The sequence below is a fragment of the Columba livia genome, chromosome 4, assembly GCF_036013475.1.
Source record: "Columba livia isolate bColLiv1 breed racing homer chromosome 4, bColLiv1.pat.W.v2, whole genome shotgun sequence".
NCBI lineage: Eukaryota > Metazoa > Chordata > Aves > Columbiformes > Columbidae > Columba > Columba livia.
The window spans coordinates 3,566,030-3,578,612 of NC_088605.1; the positions used below are offsets into that span (position 1 = coordinate 3,566,030).

At 47.0% G+C, this 12,583-nt stretch overlaps 1 protein-coding gene across 1 annotated transcript in view; it reads left to right on the plus strand.

Moving 5' to 3' along the window:
* The first annotated feature begins 4,699 nt into the window (after positions 1–4,699).
* Positions 4,700–12,583, plus strand: part of SMOX (spermine oxidase) — a 71,574-nt gene continuing 63,690 nt past the window's right edge. Inside the window, exon 1 of the mRNA XM_065060242.1 lies at positions 4,700–4,852. The gene's annotated coding sequence lies outside the window, so the exon portion shown is untranslated. The remainder of the gene's footprint in view (positions 4,853–12,583) is intronic.

A 12,583-nucleotide genomic window follows, 5' to 3' on the forward strand; every position in this document is an offset into this window, starting at 1 on the left:
CTGTGAAACGTTCAGTGTTCCACAAATCCACATAATGTTTGTCTGGAAAATTCCCAAGCAGCTTGATTGGATCTGTGTGGTGTGAAGCAGGCCTGGGAATGGGGTGGTGTTGGGAAATATGACTGCGTCACACTGTCCATCCCATCTCTTGGGTGTAACCTCATCCCAGACCTGAATAACCTGTCACTCTTGGCTAAAGCCTCTGGCTTTCTGTCCCTGCTCCCAGCTCCCTTGTCTCTGCTGAGCTTGTTTCCATGGATGTCTGCCATGGGGATAACTTTATCTTTGTCTCATAAGAAAACATAACATCTGTGAGAATCCTTTGCATATGGAAGGCTGTGACCTTCTCCAACTTAGTTAGAAGTGTTTGACCAACATCCACCAGATTTTATGGCAGAAGAGTCATAGGTAGAAAGCTTTTATAAGTTTGCAATCAACTGGTACTAGCGTGGGACCTCAAGGCAAAAGTCCACATGGACTCATGGGCATTGTCAGCTCTGTTGCATGTCGAACTACTCGTTTTTACTCTCCCCTTTCTGTTCATGCAGGGCGAGTCTGAAGGGGCTAGGGAAGGTCAACAGTCTTTTTCCATGGTGGGAAGAAGGAATCTGCGGGGTTGTTTCTCTTTTGCATCCAGTGTGGGGTCTGTAGTAGCTTTTCCCAACTGAGAGTCAGGGCAGGTCCCTTCTTTTTCCCCTCTGGTTGTTGCTCAGTGGAGCAAAGACCTGGTGATAACTACCTATGAAGCTGCCCTCCAGACCCTGCCTTGGCCTCCAAAACCCTCTGAGATCCTGCTTTTTTATAAAAGAAGGAGATCACAGAATCCCAGACTGGTTGAAGGTTGAAGGGACCTCTGGGGATCATCCAGTCCAACCTAGCTGCTAACACAGGGTCACCAGAGCAGATCACATAGGAATGTGTCCAGAGAAGGAGACTCCACAGCCTCTCTGGGCAGCCTGGGACAGGCTCTGGCACCTCAAAGGAAACAAGCTTCTCCTCATGTTCAGATGGAACCTCCTGTGTTTCAGTCTGTGCCCGTTGACCCTCATCCTGTCGTTGGGCACCACTGAACAGAGTCTGGTCCATCCTCTTGACACCCACCCCGGAGATATTTATAAACGTTGATGAGATCCTCTCTCAGCCCTCTCTTCTGCAGGCTGAAGAGATGTTAATGTTTCATGCTGATGAAGCACTCCTGGCTTCACTAGCCAGAAGCCAGCGCTACGGAAAAAACAAACATTCCTGCTTGAAAATTCACGTGCTTCTCAAGGGATTGCAGGGACGCTCCAGCTCATACATTTGAAAGTCATAAGTCAGTCCTTCAAACTCCGCCAGGCTGGGAGCTGGAAAATTCAAGGGATTCAGGTGTGCATGTGACATCATAAAACCTATGCTTTGCCTCTAATTGAGCAACTGCAAGGATGGGCTTTAGGAAGGATGCTGAAGATCAGGACACTCCTGATGACAAGGTGTGAGCTGGCAATGTCCCTTGTCCTAGAAACATCTCAGCTGGATAAAAGGCATCAACACAGAAATGACAGGTTTTCTGGCGTCTGATAAAAAGCTTTGAATTCTGGCATCCAGACTCTGCCCTGGTTATAAAATGGCCACGGTTACCACCAAAATTAAGAGACATGTTGCCTGCAACTGCACAGGAGGTTTGAAAGAAGCTCCAGGACTCATCTCCCACAGGGACGCCAAAGTCATTTGAGGATGGAGACCATATGGTGGCTCCACTCTGCTGAGAGTTTGTGGCCTGAACGGTGACTCTGCTCCCCGCTGTGTCCCATGGGTCCTGCAGGAAAAAAGGATTTTGTAACAGAGCAGCAAGCCCCCGTGCAGAAATCATTGGGGAATATCCAGGTACCTCAGAGCCAGCTCTGCACCTGCTCCTTTTTGCTGATGGAGGTGGCAGACTCCATCCCTGTGGGACCACGACTTTCATTTCCTTGTTTGTTTTGCTTTGTGGCTCCGCGTTCCATGCTGTGCTAGACAGATTGTGCTGCCCTCTGACCCTGCTCTTCTGGAGACATAACACATCTGCTCCTTGCGCTCCTGGTTTTGGACGGGAGTCCTCTCCCCAGCACTGAAATATGCAGCTGCCTGACAGTTCCAAGAGGCTTTCACAACCTCTTGCATGACAGCGGTGGATGTGGGGAAAGGTGATGATGTCAAGCGCAGTTGCTGTAACAACCCAACGTCAGGGTGTGTGCACCCTTTCCAAGAATGCAGTTGTGGTGACATGGAGTCAGAGCTGGAGTGCTTGTACTAGCTGGGTGAGATCCAGATGGTGCTGGGACTGTTTGGAGACAGATGTGAGTGTGCCTGTCATATGGGCTGACCCCCTCCAGGGAAAGGACTTCCAGAGAAGAGCTAAGCATGTGGGGCAGTGACTGGATCTCTGCAACAGCCCAGCCTTGTCCTGGAGAAGAAAATGTAGAATCACAGAATCATGGAACAATTTGGGTTGGAAAGGACCTTCTCAGCTCCCCCAGTGCCCCCCCTGCCATGAGCAGGGACATCTCCACCAGCTCAGGTTGCTCAGAGCCCCGTCCAGCCTGGCCTGGGATGTCTCCAGGGATGGTTCATCCACCACTTCTCTGGCCAACCTGGGCCAAGTTGTCATCACCATCAGTGTCAAAAATTTCTTCCTCATGTCCAGCCTGAGTAAGCGATCAGCGCAATTTTAAACCAGAGTAGGGTGAGGAGAAATGTAGGAAAGAGCTACAAAGGAATTTTAAGGGGACAAGGGGAATCCATGAAGGACAGTATGATTAAAGGCCTGGTTCTGTGGACACATGCCACCTCTGGGAGTGGCCACCAACTAATTCAGGTGTCACTGGTATTTGACCACTGGGCAGTCAGTTTCTTGCCAGGTTGGTTTGACTGGACAGGCAGACCCAATGGTGGAGGGAAGGCAACTCTTGCGTCCCTGACCCAGGTCCAAAGCAGAATGGAGACCACTATAAGATTAGAAGACCTTTAATTAAAAAAGGCTGATGAAGAAGCAGGGTTGCCCAACATGGTGTCACTGAGCTGGTTAGTGGGGTCCACAGGATGGACTGTAGGTTCTGGACAGGTGAGGGATTCTGGCTTATCTCTGCCTTGGGGCTAGTGAAGAGGATCTCAGTGGAGAGCAGAGAAAGACCATGGAGCAGCAGAGACTGGCACAGTCCTGGCAGATTTCAACTTCCAGATGTAGAGGGTGGTGGGCATGGGGCAGCCAGGTCATGGTGATCGATAGCGTGGTTAGACCATCCTCTGCAGTCTCCTTGCTGGATCCCTCAGCGACCGGTCTGCAGAGAGGTAGTGCATCATATTGCCATGGGTGGCAGAGCTTACAACGGCTGTTTGTCTTGGGTTTGGTTCTTCTAAGTCCTGCTAGGTGGGACCTGTGGGGACCTGGTTGCAGGGCTCAGTTGGTTAAGCGGGCCAAAGCCTGGCTCAGTCTTGGCTCTATGTTGGCTCAGGCTAGAGGCAGAAGGTGATCACTGCCCCTTCTCATCAGTGTGAGGATCTGGGGAGCCTGAGGGATGAACCATTTTACTTCAAGACCCTACGTCACTCTCCTTTCCCATACAGCACCCTAGTTGCCCTCCTGCTCTCTTCCATATGCCAGACATGAGAGGTCGCCTTGATCACTAGGCCCAAAGTGGGTAGGAGGCAGTGGCACTGTGCCTCTGTCATTAGCAGGAATCTGTGCTCATGGGATCCCTTCTGGGCAACAGATTCCTTTTCTGTCATATGGCTGGAGGTTCTGGGGTGCTCCTAATGTGTCCCAACATGCGTGTCTCACCTACCCTGTTGTGGGACCCAATGTGTGTGTCTCAGATGTTAAAAATGGCTATTGCTTAGGTTGTGTGGACCTTATGGAGATCATCTCAGCCTTGTTTCTCACCTTCACCCTTGCCCATGGCCATGCAGGTCTCCCCCCTCCACTGCAGCAGACCCTTTGGAGATATGGTAGAACACCATCCCATTGTCCAGAGGCAAAGAGGACAGGGGGAAACAAAGAACCCCCTTCTAAGGGCAATGAGCCATTGATTTATCTCACCACATCTGCTAGACTTGGCTCTTAATCTGAAAAGGTACTAAAATGCTCTTTTGCATACAAGAAAAAAACAGGCATGGTGCTTACACCCTTGTGTAATTCAAACACATCTCCAGGCTCTGGATAGCAGCCCAGAGGTGCTTTGTCTTGATTCAGCAACACTCTCCAATGTGTAGGATTTACTAAAAAATAAGTATATGTTTCAAATTACCTGTGTACAGTGAGGAGGGGGTTCAGGACTTTATTGCTTCCCAAACTTGGAAGCACCACCGCTCGGTTCTGTGAAACAAGGGTGTCTATTGAACAAGAGAGGTGTGTTGAAAAATCAGTCCACAGGCTTGTCAAGCGATCTTGATGTCAAGTCCCCCATTCCACCAGGATCCCAGAGGAAAACCTCCAAACAAGTCCTCTGCCTTCCAGACACACTGAATGGGCTTTCTCGCAGTTCCTCCAGACAGATAACTATTAGCCAGATATTATATATATATTTTTATAATGGAAAAATATATTATGCAGGCAATCAATCTGATCTTTCTTGGTGAGCAAGGATAATTAGATCATTGTAACTATATGTACAAAGTGCTCCTGCTACTATAAATAAAGGTCAAACGCAAGACACTTCCTGCTACTTTTGCTGACACGTGGCTGCCATTTAGTGATTCATAATCTCTACACACGGCTTGGCAAACAGAGGAGATTTTTTTTAATAGGAGCTGTTTTCCACTTGTACAAGCACAACAAAGGATTTAAAGGGACCTTCAGCTTCGATCCACCTACTCCACCAGCAAGTTTCAGCAGAAGGTAACTAAGACAAGCAGGGCTCTGGTTTGTAGGCTGAAATATGCACAACAGGGAGCTGATCCTCTGCTAGATTTTGGGGGTCTTTAAGCTAAAAGAAAGTTTAAAGTTACATCTATTTTTGCATTTAGATAGCATTTTTCTCATGTATATCACACTGCCTTGTGCAACTGCAAAAACACTGATATGGGGAAAGCGGATGCTGGGAGATAAGAAAACCTGACGGTGTTTGGATAGGATTGTGCTGGGTTGTGGTCTTCTGGTCCATAGGCTGGGCTGTAGCTGTGAGATGGAGTCTAATGTGATTAATTTCATTATCTGAACAGGAATGGGAAAAAATTGTACACGTATGAAGCACCTTTCCATGTCGGGTATGTTGAGTGGTTTGTAGCAGGGATAACACAGTAGAGTTGAAATATGGTGGCAATCGCAACTGGGAGGACAACTGGGATTAATGTGCTTGTTTCATCAAAAAAAGCATTGTTTTGATGATTTATGTTTGTATAGGATCACAGTTATTTTATTTGAGACAAGTTTTCTCTGTTTATGTGGAATTTACCTGCAATTTTCAGACCAACCCAAAACATTGAGACTTGGAGAGCTGCTGGGTATTCGGATATTTGGCCTGAGCACAGAGAAGAGCAATGATTTTTTCATATGCTGTCACCATTTCTCAGACTACATTAGAAAACTGCCTTGTACCCTATTTCGATTTCTTTTAATGACCTGATAAGAAGTTTCCAGTTGGAGCTGAATTGAGATGGATGATCTGGGATGTGCGAGCAAGTAATTCCACAAAGGATCATCTTTTACCTTTGATGGTTGGCCCATTTCATTTCCTTCTGCTAACCTTTTATTTTTATGTGTATTCATGGAAAGTTCAGGGAAATGGTTTTAATTCTGTCGCTAGAGTGAATTCACTGCGCAGTTTGTGTTACAGCCCAGTTTCCACCATGCTGGGCACCACTTAGATGACATTGCTGGTGTCATTTATTAAGGTTGTTTCCTGGTGGGGATGAGACCAGCACCACGCAGGTCACCAGCCACCGCTGGCACATTCAGGAGTAATGAATCACCAGTGCTGTTTGTTGAGCTGAGTCACTTGCATGGACAGAGACCTTCTCATAGAAAAGGTGAACAAAAAACCCCACCAATTCAGTAAAAGAAAATAAAAATAGAAGCCCCCTTTTCAGTATGTCTGATGAAAGGAGGGTTTTGCTCAGTCGAACATCATTTCCTTCCAAGGCTCTGGTCTGTGGTGGTGTCCGGGTGCAGAGCGACCTGCGGTTTCCAGCTGGCAGAACAAAGGCCAGGGATTGTGTTTGCTGCTGTTTGCTCAGTGTCTCGGTTACAGGACATTGGGTACCTGGAAACTCTGGCATGCAAATCTCAAAGCATCTGAGGGGAAAAAAAATACGTGTTTAAATATTTTGTTTTCTTTTTAACAAAAAAATTGCATATGTGGAAAAATTGTTCCAAGGCCAAATTGTTACCTGCTCAGTTAAAAGTTGCTTGAATATTGGCTCAGAGGAGATAAGTGAAAGCAGGATATGGTGCTAGATACTGAAGGAGCACATTGGAGAGATGTGGCAAATTCCGTGTACCAGGGACAGAGTGGTGAGGGATCGGCTGTCCAGTGTCTCGGCCAGAACAAGAATGAGGAGTCAGCAAATTAAATTAGTGGGGTATAGGTTCCAAACAAACCAATGGAGACGGGTCCTCATGCAATGGGTAGCTGAGCCTTACACTTCTTGCTGAAGGATATTGTGGATACAAGAAGGTTCAAGAGGTAAATGGGCAAGTACGTGGATGAGAGATCTGCTGGGATTTACTAAGCATAAACATCTCATCAGGCTCAAGATTTCTCCTCAGCTGAAAATAAAGGAGGCAGGAAGAGTTTTGAGGAGAAATATCATATGTGTTTGACCCACCCTTGGGTGCCTGCTCATGGCCACTGGTTTTATCTATTTATTTCATCTGTTTAACTTGAAAAAGCAGGAAGCAGAACAAGCTTTAGCCACTAAAGCCACCGCACCTCATGGCGTGTGATCGGAGTTGGGAACAGCATCCTTGGCACGTGCAGCAGGAACATGTCGCTTGCAGCCCAGAAGCCAAATCGTATCCTGGGCTGCATCCCCAGCCCCGTGGGCAGCAGGTGGAGGGAGGGGATTCTGCCCCTCTGCTCTGCTCTGGTGAGACCCCCCTGCAGTGCTGGTCCAGCTCTGGGTCCTCAGCACAGGACACACATGGACCTGCTGGAGAGGGGCCAGAGGAGCCACAGGAATGACCCGAGGCTGGAACAGCTCTGCTGGGAGGACAGGCTGAGAGAGTTGGGGTGTTCAGCTGGAGAACAGAAGCTCCAGGAAGACCTTAGTGCAGCCTTTCTGGACTTAAAAGGAGCTGATAAGAAAGATGGGGACAGACCTTTGAGCAGGGCCTGTTGTGATAGGACAAGGGGTGATGGTTTTAAACTAAAGGAGGGAGATTCAGACTGAACATGAGGAAGAAATTTGCTACACTGAGGGCGGTGAGAGCCTGGCCCAGGTTGGCCAGAGAGGTGGTGGCTGAACCATCCCTGGAGACATCCCAGGCCAGGCTGGACGGGGCTCTGAGCAACCTGAGCTGGTGAAGATGTCCCTGCTCATGGCAGGGGGGCACTGGGGGAGCTTGAAGGTCCCTTCCAACCCAAACTACTCTATGATTCCATGTTCTTCACAGCTGTCTGAGGGGTTAATCTCAGGTCTTGAGATGCCTCGAGTGCTACCAGAGAGCACTGTATGAGGACACTCAGCTCCATCTTCCAGTTTCTTTTTCAAGACCCTTTCCCTTTTATCTGTACCTACCAAAGCAGCTTGCTGAGCTGGACAGACCCTGGGGAGAGCTGTGTGGCTGCTTCTTATGTTCTTCATGTGTCCCCAAAACAGCAGGCAGCCAGTCCAACATTGTGACAGATTTTGATCACTTGCTATTACCAATTCCCTTCTCTCCCAGGAACACTGGCTAATTTTACCAGTTTTTGTTTTTGAAGTCTTGTTTTGCCCTTCCTTTGGGGATGAGGCCAAGAGACCTGTTTCCACAAAAGTGATTTGGGTGCCAGGTTCCTGCTGTGCCTGTCGCCTGAATTGTGCTGCTACCTTTCTCCTTCCCCACCTCAGAGCCAGGCAAAAGGATTCTGTCCTTCTGCGATTAAATCCTAGAGATGTGAATGTCACAGCAGGCTGCACGTTTTAACACGGGGAACACTTGTGCCTGCTATTTAAGAGAAATAAGTTGCCCAGGTTTCCCTGGGAACCAGCCCATCAGTCGAGCTTGCCTGACTCCCCTGTTATTAAAATAAAACGTGAAAGAGTAAATGAGCGTGTTGCAAGTTGCGGATGGGAGAAATGCTATCTGGATGTATTTCATACCCAAAATACGTATCCTTATGTAAAGAAGGAGATAAATTTGAGTGTTTTTTTCAGATAATTTAGATAGATCGTTATTCTTTTGGATTACTTTTGCTAGCAGTGCTGTATCTTCATGCACAGAACTCAGAGGCTGGTTGTAAAGAAACAAAACCTTGTGGCTCAGCAGTTGTTGTATTACGTCTGTGTGCTGGTTATACATAATACTTCTCCCTGGGCCCCTTGGCACTAGTTTCTTTTGCTGCTTATGGGTGTAGCGAGGCTGTGTTCTCTATTATACTTGGCCTATTTCTTCAGAGCTTTAGTCTTCACCCCAGGAGTGCCTTCACTTCTCATTTTGCACAGGTTATGCGAGGGGCTTATCTTCAAGACCCACTGCTTTTAAAGGCTGCAGGCCATCTATGGGGCAATCTATTTTTAGGAGACTCGGTACCAGGGTGGCTCAGAGCACTTGGCAGCGTACACGCGTGTGGAACACAAAGGATGCCTCTGTACTGGCTGGCTGGGGAACTCAGCGTCATCAGGAGCTGAGAGACAGGCACAGACAGACAGCAGGATGGACGGGAACAAAAGGCTTGTTTTTTTGGTCAGTGAGAATGGCTGCAGTTTGCAAGCGGACACCTGCGGGCACAGGATGGGATGCAGGGACTGCCGAGATGGGGATGGAAAAGGTGGCAGAGGCAGGAGAACCCTCAGGATCATTCACTTTGAGGGGCAACGTCTGAAACAGCAAGATATTGGCTGGGAGAGGGGTATATTGGCTGGAAGTACTGCTGTCACCTGGCCAGCGCTAGGGATGGAAAAAGAGACTCCTAAGACTTGTTTGTGTTTTGGCGTCGTTTTCGTTTTTCCACTGTTGCTGCATTTGCCATCGCTTGCACTTTCTTGGTTACCTGCTGGGAGATAAGGCAGGAGCTGCGCTGAAGCCTCCTCCCAGATTTCCACATCCAATCCTGTTCCTTTGAACCTGCCAGATTTTCATTTCCTGAATTCTTCGTGTTCAGAATAGTTTAAGTGATTGCAGTTTCACACAACCTATGCTGAACTGGCGACAAAGTGGGGTAAATGTCCCTCACTGCTTTCATAAGAAAGCACACAAGGTGAGCCAGGACTTGCCTGGGATAACTGAAGAAGGGTATGTTAGAGCTGTACAAAATACTGAGATACTTGCAAACAAGTCAGCTGTTCACTCTCTTCCAACATAAGAACATGGGGGCATCAAATAGGCCATCAAGGTTGGACATTAGGAAAAGGTTCTTCACACAAATGGTGGTGGATGCTGGAACAGGCTCCCCAGGGAGGTGTCACAGCCCCAAGCCTGACAGTGTTCAAGAACAGACTGGACAACACCCTCAGACACATGGTGTGAACTGTGGGGTGTCCTGTGCAAGGACAGGAGTTGGACTCGATGATCCTTGTGGGTCCCTTGCAACTCAGTATGTTCTGTGATGATTCTATGATGAAATGGAGCAAGCTCCAAGCAAACCAAAGAAAGCGTCACTAATATGTTTCCTTGGCGGAACTCCTTACTGCAGGGTGTTGGGATCATCACTATTTCCATGGGGAGAACAGGCAAGCTCATGAAAACAAAATCCAAAGAAGGTTACTGAATAGAGAGAAACCATGTCTATCTCACAAAGTCCCTGAGCAGAAAATAACTGGGAGCTGAAGGGGGTAAATCTTGTTCTTCCACTTGTGGAGGCAGCACACTGGCCTAGAAAGCTCTTTGTTCTCACTCAGGACAGTGGTTCTGATGTTCCTTGCCAGGCCCATTTTTTTGCCTCTTTTTGAATTTTTTCACCTATTTTCAAAGGCATCTGCCTTGTGGTGTGGCTGGGCTACTGCCATCCTCCCTGTTGTCCCCTGAAGATGACTTTCTCTAGGATTTCTGAGAGATGTAGCAGGGTGCAAAGGAAAAAAGTGTGTAAAAAAGCTGTGATCTTTGTACTACCAGCCTTGCTCACCTGGCGATGGTGGGGACTGAAGGTCTGGGAAGGATTTGTCACCAGTATGGACAGACAGCAGCCTTGGCTGTACCAACGCAGGTTGTTGTGCCCATCTATCCCAGGGAGTCTCGCCAGCTGATGTAAGGCAGAGAAGTTGTCAGAGCTCCTTCCCAAACGAGCCAGATGTTGTGGACAATGAGGCATTTGGAGATATCGCAGCTGTAGGACGGGACAGCCCCTGGCGGATGTGTCTGTGTGTGCATGACGGAAAGTATTTCCAGTTTTCCTAAGGCAAGTGAAACCAAAGGGATACCTCAGCTATGATAAATCACAGAAATGGAACAATATTTTTTAAATTTAGCAGAATGTTGTGGTAGGAATACGGATTTTGGACTCGAAGCTTGGCAGATACAAGACAGAAATAACTATATGTTTCAGCCATTCAGGGTGCACGTTCGCTACAACAATTTACAGAATCACAGAATCGTAGAATGTCCTGAGTGTGGAGGGACCCACGAGGATCATGGAGTCCAACTCCTGTCCCTGCACAAGACACCCCACAGGTCACACCGTGTGTCTGAGGGTGTTGTCCAGTCTCTTCTTGAGCACTGTTGGGTTTGGGGCTGTGACACCTCCCTGGGGAGCCTGTTGCAGTGCTCCAGGATTGCAATGGATCTTCCACACATATATTCTTTTTTTCCATTGTTGAGATTGGATACTTTTCTCAGCAGCTATATCCTTCCAGGAATCCACGTAGGAAAGTGTTCAAGACTATAGCTATCAGGAGATTAAAATTAACTTTACTTTGAGCTGCATCATTCTGGAAATCACCTTCAGTAGTTCTCACCTGGTCTTATTTTATTTCTAACCATAAAGGTGAGCTGGATGGTTTATCATCAAAGGGAAACAGTTGTGATAGATCTCCCTTGTCACTTAGCTTGTCAAACGATGACTGAATAGCAAACGTCATATATTACTCATTCATATGAATTACTGCAGCTACGCTGGAATGACCGGGAGGTCACAAGGCTTTTTAGCAAAGGGCAGACTCTCTAAAGCGACTTTTGAAGCCGTCTGGAGCCTGAATATACTTTCAAAGGGAGGCTGCTGGGCTTTCAGATTCCCTTTGTAGTCTGGTAAAACCTTTTATTGACTTATCATCAGGGGATTGTGAGGAAAAGGGGAAAAAACATTAACGAGAAGCGATACCGTTTGATCTTTGCCCTTTCCCGTTGTGTTTATGCTCAGCAAGTCTTGCTTTGGAGAAAACTTGTAGCGGGATCTTGTATTTATGTCAGAATGTTTTCTCTCTCCTGTGCCGGATGTGGTTTGGCTTTTTCTCCTGGGAATGTATGTTTTTGTTTGACTATTCAACTGTTCCTCAAGTGGGTGAATGAATCATGGAAATTCCGTATTACGTACGGGTGGAAAGATAATAGAGTGTTATATCTGAGCCCTTCACGGTGAGTTTGCCTTGTCTGCTTTGCAGGTAAAAAATGGATTCGTCTCTCTCTAGTAAACACACAGTGTAGAGGATGGAAAAGTCAGCTGGGCTGTTGTGATTATTTAACACGGGTATTTCCAAACTGTACTTAATTTACTGCTTAGGGGAACATAAGTGGCTCTGCTGTCATGTGTCACCCAGAGCAGGAGCCAAAATCAGTGCTCAGGTGTCCTAATGATAACAATTCTTGGGTTAGAAAACCGGAAAAAACACCTGTTTCTAAGCTAATTATTTTGTGTTTGCTTTTGAGTTATATTTTAACTTACCAGGGTCCTGTTAGATGTCAAGTGTGTGAATGGATCCTCCAAGAGATACGAGCATGTGCCAAACTTGGGACATGCAATGAGGCTTTTTGCTCCTAATGCCAACTCTGAATTTTAGCAAGAGTAGGCAAATTGTGAAGCACAGCCCTGTGGCTTGTATCAGATGGCTTTGCACTGGAAAATTGCTGACTTCGAGTGGATAATGGCACTTTTACCAGCATTTTTAAATCTGAGGATGAAAAACGTTGTGTGAGAATGGTAAAAGGCAAAGCCTTTTAATACTGAATGTCAAGAATGTGGTGTTTTGGGAGTATGGAGGGGTATTGAATGCTGTCTGTTTTTCATCTCCTCTCCTGCTCTCTTCTCCAGGCATCTTTATTTTCCTAAAAAAGACCTTCATGTGAGGCTTGATCCTCATCTCGCCTGGCAGTTCTAGGAATGGGACATTATGTTGGTCAATAGGAATCTAGAAAACAATCACTTAATGGTATGAAATCATTATTTTTCTTGGCAGAAAAAAAGATCAATCCATCCAAAGACCCCGTTGACAAGACTTCAGACACCCCAAACCCAGAAGTACAGCTTAATATAGTGTCCAGGCCACCTTCCCTTGTGCC